Here is an 8463-nt window from a genome sequence, read left to right on the forward strand (position 1 = left end):
GTTCCATGCCTGCCCCCTCCCCCACCCCGGTCGTGGGGCAGAGTATAAAGCACCAGCTGGAGACAGAGACTTGATTCGGACACTTGGCAGCAGGGGTTCCATTTTCCGGGATGGAGACTCTGGTCTGTCCTCTGGAGGTTAGAGTCCAAGGCTCCATGCTGAGGGCAGTTGAAACCTGTGGGAGGCAGCTTTGACTGTGGGGAACTAGTCAAAATGCTTCTGGGGTCTTTCTGTGGAGCTGACCACTCCAGTCTTGTGCCCAGACTAATGTTACATCACAGCTTTATCAGAGAAGGTCTGCTCTCCACTTTGGAGCACACACAGATAATTTTTAATATGCTTTATGTTTTGGAACAACTTGTTTTTCTTAAGGTGGTTAAAAGTTTCTTTTTGGAGTGGTGAAACAACTCTGGGAATATACTAAACGCCATTTTAAATTGGTGAGTTGTATGGTATATGGATTATATCTCAGTCAAACTCGACCCAGAGATAAAGCCACACAAATATGGCCAGTTGAGTTTTGAGAAAGGTCTAGAAGTAATTCAACAGAGGAAGTGAGACAGGGAAACTTGAAGGGAGCTTGTGAAAGAATGCTCTTTTTCCTGCCTCTCTTTTTGCTAGGCCCTGAACCCTTGCCTTACACCTGCCGTATAGTACACATAATGTATGTCCTCCTTGTAAACGTCAAAGACTTAATGATTTCTTCACAGTTCCTCTAGCACAGTAGATAACATCAAAGGAGTGGCCAGGCAAGGTTGTTATGTCCAAAACACTGACTCTAGACACCATGATGCCAAGACCCCATAAATGACTTGTGGAGGACACCTGAGCACTGGTCCTTGTCCATGTTTTGGCAGTTCCTGGATGCCTGAGAGGTCACATATAGCAAAACACCATCCTCAATAAAACCCCCAGAACCCAGGCAAAGATGAGACTCTCTCTCCTTTCCTTTCTGAGTCTCCCCAGACACTTGGTCTGCTATACTCTTTCACTTATGCTATTCAGTAAATTCTGCTCTCACTTTCTCTTGGCTTGTGCTTGATTTCTACCTTGTGCAAAGCCAAGGATCCTCTTGGTTGGTCCTGTGGGAACTTCTCTGGGTTCTCAGACCTGACCAGCCTATATCAGAAGGATAGCCTTTTCAACAAATTGTGCTGGAGCAATCGCCCATCCATAAGCAAACAAACAAACAACAAACAAACAAAAAAGAGTCTCAGCCTAAGTCTCACACCTTATACAAAAATTAAGTCAAAATACATAATGAGCTTAAATATAAATGTAAAAATAGAAAAATTTTGGGAAAAAAAGGAGAGAATCTTCAGGATCTAGGGCTAGGCAAAAAAAAAATTAGACTGGAAAGCAAAAATATGAACCATAAAATTAAAAATTGAAAAATTGGATTCCACCGGAATTGAAAAACTTTTGTTCAGGGTAAGACCCTGGTAAGAGGACAGAAAGACGAGCTGTAGACTGGGGGGAAATATTTGCAAATCACAGAGCTGACCAATGACTAGTATCTAGACCATATAAAGAGCTCAAAACTCAACAGTAAAGGATCAAATTAGAAAAAAAAAGCATCCAGTTAGAAAAAGGGATAGAAAGACACCAGGAGATGTTTCACTGAAGAAGATATACAGATGGTAAAGCACTGAAGAGATGTTCATTAGCCATCGAGGAAATGCAGAATAAAACCATAATCTCATTATATACCCATTGGAAAGGATAAAATTAAAAAAAAATAGTGACCTCATCAGATGTAGTTAAGGGCAATAGGAGGGATTCTCCTGTTATGGAAATGTATTGTATCTGGACTGTATCAACATCGGTATCCTGGTTGCGATATCGTATTATAAGTTTGCAAGATGTTACCACTGGGGGAAACTGGGTAAAGAGTACACAGAATCTCTGTATTATTATTCCTTACAACTAAAAGTATCTCAAAAAAAGAAGTTTAGGTTTTAAAATGTCCCCTACCCATATCTCTGATTTTAATAAATTTGCTTTAAGACAATCATATGCATAATTAAGCTTAATTTGAACATATCTTGAAATTGAAGGCTGATCGACTGTTTCTGAGCTATTGGGACCTGAGTTATCGAAGCTTTCTTTCATGCATAGGTCACCACCCCCAAGCACTAAAAGGAGAGAGTTTGTTGAAGGGGGAGGTTGGACTCCTTTGGGGCCGAGGTTTGTCCAGGGAAGTCCTTGATAGCCTGGTGCCTCCTGGGTTGTGCCCTCTTTAGGGGAGAGTGTGGAGCTTGTGAAAAGGCAGACTGGCTGGTGAAAAGAGCCAGGATGAAGAAGCAGGAGGCCAGGTGTCTGCACCTGGCTATGTTCTGTGATCCTGTGCAAATATCAGAACCTCAGTGGGTTCTCAGCTGCCAGGTCCGTTAAATGGGTGTTGGGACTAGAAGTGGAAGTCTCAGAGTTCTACTCTGATATGTCTTCATCGATACACAGAGCATCACTCTGCCTCCACCTATGGGGTTGTTTACAAGGGACCTCTGTGTATGGCAGTTTCCTCATCTCTTCAATGTAAAGATTAATTGAGATGACATCTAATCCAACTCTGGTGGGAGCAGTAATCACAGTGGTAACAAAGCAAACAGTGTGAGGTCTGGCCAGAGGCCACAGAGAACGGCTCATGTTGAAATTAAAAGAAAATTGTACTGTATTTTATTAAAATAAAATATTAAAAAGTATATTATTATATACTTAAAGCCATTAAGATTGCGTTTATAAGTAATTAATATCATGGGAAATGCTAAAGTTATCCTAAGTAAGTGAAGTATTATGTCAATTGTTTTGTGTAAAAGACACATTTTTTTTTTTAATTTTTTTTTCCAACGTTTATTTATTTTTGGGACAGAGAGAGACAGAGCATGAACGGGGGAGGGGCAGAGAGAGAGGGAGACACAGAATCGGAAACAGGCTCCAGGCTCTGAGCCATCAGCCCAGAGCCCGACGCGGGGCTCGAACTCACGGACCGCGAGATCGTGACCTGGCTGAAGTCGGACGCTTAACCGACTGCGCCACCCAGGCGCCCCAAGACACATTTTTAAAAGTGAGGATAAAATCTGCCCAGGAACACTGGCCTCTTGCTGATGACCTGTCCTTTTGATATGTCTCTTCAAAATAATAATATAGAGAGATGGGAGAGGAAAAGAACAAACTAAATGTACACATAAACTGTAGGCAGACTTTAGTAGGGAGCTAACAGAGAGGATAAAATGAGCCATCCCTATCCTGCCTGAGGATATAGGAGGAGCCCTGCCCCAGGAGAAGCTGGAATTGAGGGAAAACCCTGGAGTTCTGAGTGGTTCTTAAATCAAGGAGTGGGGGCCTCCAACAACAGCACTGTATTTATTTTTCTCAGGCATCATAACAAAGTACCGCAGACTGAGGGTTTAAACGATTTATTTAAAATACATTTATTTAGGGGCACCTGGGTGGCTCAGTCTGTTAAGCGTCTGACTTTGGCTCAGGTCATGATCTCATGGTTTGTGAGTTTGAACCCTGCTTTGGGCTCTGTGCTAACAGCTCAGAGCCTGGAGCCTGCTTCACATTCTGTCTCTCTCTCTGCCCCTCCCCTGCTTGCGCCCTGTGTCTCTTTCTCTCCCTCAAATATAAATAAACATTAAAGTAAAGAAAATAAATTTATTTATTTTCTAACAGTTCTGGAAGCCAGAAATTCAAGATCAAGTTGTCACCAGGGTTGGTTTCTTCTGAGGCCTCTCTCCTTGTCTTGCAGATGGCTGGCTGCCTTATTCCTCTGTTTCACATGATGTTAACTGTGTGTGAAGATGTCTGTGTCCAAATGCTCTCTTCTTATACGGACACCAGTCGTATTGGATTAGAGCCCACCCTAAAGACCTCAATTTAACTTGATTACCTCTTTAATGACCTTATCTCCAAATAAGATTATATCCTGAGGTACTGGGGGTTAGCACATCAGAGTATGAATTTTGGGGGGACAAAATTCACCCCATGACAAGCATAAATTACCATATGGCTAAAGCATCTGTAAACAAAGTTAAAAGACAGAGGACAAAGTGACAGAGGAAGAGAAAGAAATATTTGTAACATTTACAACACACAAAAAATTCTTATATTCAGAATATACATACAGAGTTTATATGAATCAATTAAAAAGTGTAAGCACTCCAATGGAAAAATGGACAAAGAACACGAATAGGAAATTCACAGGAAAGGAATGCAAAATCATCAACATACAGGAAGATTTTCAACTTCACTTATCAGTTTTATGCAAACTAAAACAAAGTGAAGTTTTTTTCAACTATCAGATTGGCACAAATTAAATTAAAAACACTGATAATAAGAAGTCTTGGTAGGGGCGCCTGGGTGGCGCAGTCGGTTAAGCGTCCGACTTCAGCCAGGTCACGATCTCGCGGTCCGTGAGTTCGAGCCCCGCGTCAGGCTCTGGGCTGATGGCTCAGAGCCTGGAGCCTGTTTCCGATTCTGTATCTCCCTCTCTCTGCCCCTCCCCCGTTCATGCTCTGTCTCTCTCTATCCCAAAAATAAATAAACTTTGAAAAAAAAAATTAAAAAAAAAAGAAGTCTTGGCAACATGAAAGGAAGTAGGAACTCTCAAATGCTAATGGGAAACATAAATAGGCATGGTGTTACAGAAGGCAGTACCTATTAAAATGTAGAACATGCATATCTTTCAGCCCAGTGTTAAACTTCTAGGAATCAATGTTACCAAAAAAGATGCACACACGCTAAAGGATTTATGTAAGAGGGCTTTTATTTCTGTGAGTGTCAAAAACAATGTAAATGTCCATTCAATGGGAGAGAAGTTAAATACAATCATTATACATCCCCTTCAATGAACACAATATACCCATTAAAGTGAATGAGATGGTCTTACACATCCTGCGATTAAAACAAAGATCATCAAGACAAGGGAAAAAAAAAGGAGTAAATTGCAGAACTATATTCTCATGGATCCATTTAATGTTTTTGTAAGTGTGTATTTTTAAAGTAGAAGTAGTACACAGGCAATTTTGTAAAAATGTTTACCAAAATGTGGCCATGCATCAAAGCTTCTCAGTCTTCTGAGACTGGCAGCTATCCTCATGGGAGCCTTGATTGCCCCCAAATGTTTGCTTTAATCAGTGTAATTAGCAGAACATCAATTAGGCTGGAAGACCTAGCAGCCCTGACTTCTTCCACAGCAGTGCCTTCTGTTCTGGCTGCCCTGCTCAGCCCCTTTGGTGACTTAGCTTCCCTCCATAGTGCGGTTCTCTCTCCCTCCATTGCTGTCTGTTTTCCTCATGAACTCTCAAGACCACTATGGACAAATGGGAGGCTCTGGAGCCCTTTGATTTGCTAGGGCTTTGCTCCTGACTGTTGTTCCAAGTCACACTCCTCTTTTTTAAATGTCTCATTGGTGGCTCCAGCTTGTAAACTTTTCTGTTATGCTCCCCAAACTGTATCTCTTCCTGTTTCTCAGTTTACTGAGAATTTCCATTCCCCCCACCAACTCATTAAAGCCAGAAACCTGTGAGTTATCATTGTCCCCATCACTCATGCTTCGTTAACCCTTAGATCCTACAGAGCTGATTCCTAAATGTCTCTCAAATCTGTATCCCTTTCTCTATTTCTACTGCCAGTGCTTCTCACCTGGATATATTTTCACTCCGACCTTTTACCACTCTATCCTCCCTCCATTTGGTAGAGAAAGCTCTGTAAAAATCAAATCTGACCATCTCCTTCACAGCTTCAAATGTTGCTTGTGTCCCATGGCCTACTGGATAGAATCCAAACCCCTTGAAATGGTGTTCAAGGTCCAGTCCTATTCGCCTAGGCCACCAGTCCCTGCATACATGTAGGCACTTCCCATTCCCCTAGCCCTTCATACAACTTTGCATTTTAATAAGTACTTTTCTGTTAAAGGCCATCAGTACACATGTGTTGTTTTTTCCTCCACAGCACCCACTCCTACTTCTTGTTGTACCAGCATCCCAAGAACTATCTGCTTTGCTTCTCAACCCACGTGTGTTTCAGATGAGTGAGTCCAGGCCTCCATCCCCCACTTCAGGACAAGCCAGATCTTTTAGCTTCCCTGTTCCTGGAATTTGAGTTTTGAACATCATAACAGGCTTGATGAGATAGTCCATTTCTGGCTCAGCCCTACTTCCTGAGACTAATTCCTCAGTTTCCCTTTGAATCTATGAGTTGACAATCTTCCTATCAATTCCTTTTTGACATAACCCCCCCAAGTAATTTTCTAATGCTTTTAATCAAAGAAATTTCAGTGAACCCTGCCTTTCTGCAGCAAACTTACTTATCCTTCAGGATCCAAATTAAGTGTCCATTTACTCATTCATTTATTCACCCAACAAATATTTACTCAAAACATACTATAAGTTGGGCATTATGCTAAATTCTGGGGATATGATCGTAAATTGAACATGTATGGTCTTTGACCATACGGACCTTAAAATATCTCCAAATAAGGGTGCTTGGGTAGCTCAGTCAGTTAAACATCTGACTCTTGGTTTCAGCTCAGGTCATGATCTCATGGATTGTGAGTTTGAGCGGCACATTGGGCTCTGTGCTGACAGCAGGGAGCCTGCTTGGGATTTCTCTCTGTCCCTCCCCAGTTCTCTCTCTCTCTCTTTCTCAAAAATGAAATAAATAAACATAATAAAAATATCTCCAAATAAACAACTTTTGGGGGATCTCAGGTATAGACTGTAGAGTTAATCATATTCCTCCATTCATGGCATCTTATCAGGGTTGTCATGGGCAATCAGTTAATTACCTCAGATCTACATCCCACAACAGGAAATTATATTCATTTATTAATAAGTATTTGTGTTCTTGTGAAAAGTATAGCATAGTTTTGTGAGTGTGTGCTTTTAATTAACACAGAGTATTACATCACATATTTTTGTAATTTTCCAATTTTCTTCATTAAGCATGATGGCATGCCTATATAATTGAGGTGACATATTGGGCCTTAGAAGCAAATGTAAGAATTTTTACTTTTCCTTCTAGTAAAATGGGAGGTCATTGAAGGTTTTGAGCAGAGAGCAACATGATTTTAACTGATGTTTTACAAGAAAATCCTGCTGTGTTGAGACTGAAATTCAGGAATGCAAGTGTGGAAGCAAGGAGGCCAGTTCAGGGGCTTTGGCAATAATCTATGGGAGATTTGATGGTGGTGTGCACCACCTACATGACAAACTCCTGTGTATAAACAAGAACAAAACCCAAGAGAAATACAACAGGAAACCCTCAAAACTAACAGACAGTGTGAAATGCAAATCATTGATAATCAGAGAAATGCAGATAAAACAACTATATGACATTGAATCTGTTATTCCAGAAAAAATTGTAAAGCTGCGTATTGCCAAGTGTTGGCTGGGACAGAAGGACTTAAAAGTCCTCTTGCACTGTTAATGAGAATATAGAATTGAACACCAATGTGACACTGCTGAGTTAAGTATACACATACCCATGACCAAGCAATTCAACTTCTGAGAGAAACTTTCATACAGGTTCAAAAGAGAATATGTAGGAAGATGTTCATTGCAGCATTGTTTGTGGCAACAGGGAGTTGAAGTCCATCTAGGTCTCTATCACTGGGTCAATGAAAGGATAAAATGTGTATCAGGTTTTGTGATAAGCACTTTATATGCATTATCTCATCTTTTCTTCAAAACAACCCTAAAACAGTGGTACTTTTTATTTTTAAGTTTTATTTATTTATTTGAGAGAGAGAGAGAGAGAGAGAGAGAGAGAGAGAGCGCTTGTGAGCACAAGCACGAGTGAAGAGGGGCAGAGAGAGAGGGAGAGAGAATCCCAAGCAGGCTTCTCGCTGTCAGCACAGAGCTCTACTGGGGGCTCCATCTCACAAACCGTGAGGTCATGACCTGAGTGGAAACCAAGAGGTGGAGGCTCAACTGACTGAGCTCCCCAAGCTCCCCAAGACAATGTTATATATTTTTTAATTTTTTAAATGTTTATTTATTTTTGGGAGAGAGAGAGAGAGTGAGCGAGCTGGGAAGGGGCAGAGAGGGAGACATAGAATCCGAAGTAGGCTCCAGGCTCGGAGCTGCCAGTACAGAGCCGGACATGGGGCTCGAACCAGAAACTGCGAGATCATGACCTGAGCCAAAGTCAGACACTTAACCGAGAGCATGCATCTTTACAGGAGATAAAAGGGAAACTATCCTCCCATGCACACAAACGGCTGCCTATTTTCTGGTACATTTTCCTTAGTGTTCGTTCAAGGCCACTGGGATTCAGGGACTCAACAGCGTACCAGGTACCCCAGCCATCCGGAGTCGTCTGACCCCCGTGGTCTTCCGGATCTTCGCTTTTCCGGGCCCCGGAGGCTTTGAGTTAGCCTGGGCCGTCAGCACCGCGGACAGCGCCACGGGTGCAGGGGCGGGGCGTACACAGTGACGCCACGACGCGCGGAGTCTCGGG

Source organism: Lynx canadensis, chromosome D2 (genome assembly GCF_007474595.2).
Source record: "Lynx canadensis isolate LIC74 chromosome D2, mLynCan4.pri.v2, whole genome shotgun sequence".
In the NCBI taxonomy this organism is placed as follows: domain Eukaryota; kingdom Metazoa; phylum Chordata; class Mammalia; order Carnivora; family Felidae; genus Lynx; species Lynx canadensis.